Source organism: Penaeus monodon, chromosome 30 (assembly GCF_015228065.2).
Source record: "Penaeus monodon isolate SGIC_2016 chromosome 30, NSTDA_Pmon_1, whole genome shotgun sequence".
NCBI lineage: Eukaryota > Metazoa > Arthropoda > Malacostraca > Decapoda > Penaeidae > Penaeus > Penaeus monodon.
In genome coordinates this window covers 10,243,369-10,243,617 of record NC_051415.1, presented here as the reverse complement: position 1 = coordinate 10,243,617, position 249 = coordinate 10,243,369, and the positions used below count along the sequence as shown (strand labels likewise).

Here is a 249-nt window from a genome sequence, read left to right as displayed (position 1 = left end):
TACATGAACGCAGACAGAGGTTATATAAATTGGTAGATACATCAATTTATATATCTGAGTCATTCAACAATACAGTTTCCTTTGCAGATGATGATGTTAATGGTAATTTTGATAATAAAGGCGATGGTGCTGAGGGTGATTATGAAAACGAGGTGAACAGAATGGATGTTAAAGAGTGGTAGGAAAAGAAGGAAGAGGAGGAGACGGATAACTGTTGGTGATAGTAAATAAATTTACGACAAATATATA

At 34.1% G+C, this 249-nt stretch overlaps 1 protein-coding gene across 1 annotated transcript in view; it reads left to right on the top strand.

Moving 5' to 3' along the window:
- The window catches only part of LOC119592348 (insulin gene enhancer protein ISL-1-like), a 284,379-nt gene that overhangs the window by 283,662 nt on the left and 468 nt on the right, over positions 1 to 249 (top strand). The gene's annotated exons all lie outside the window — the stretch shown is intronic.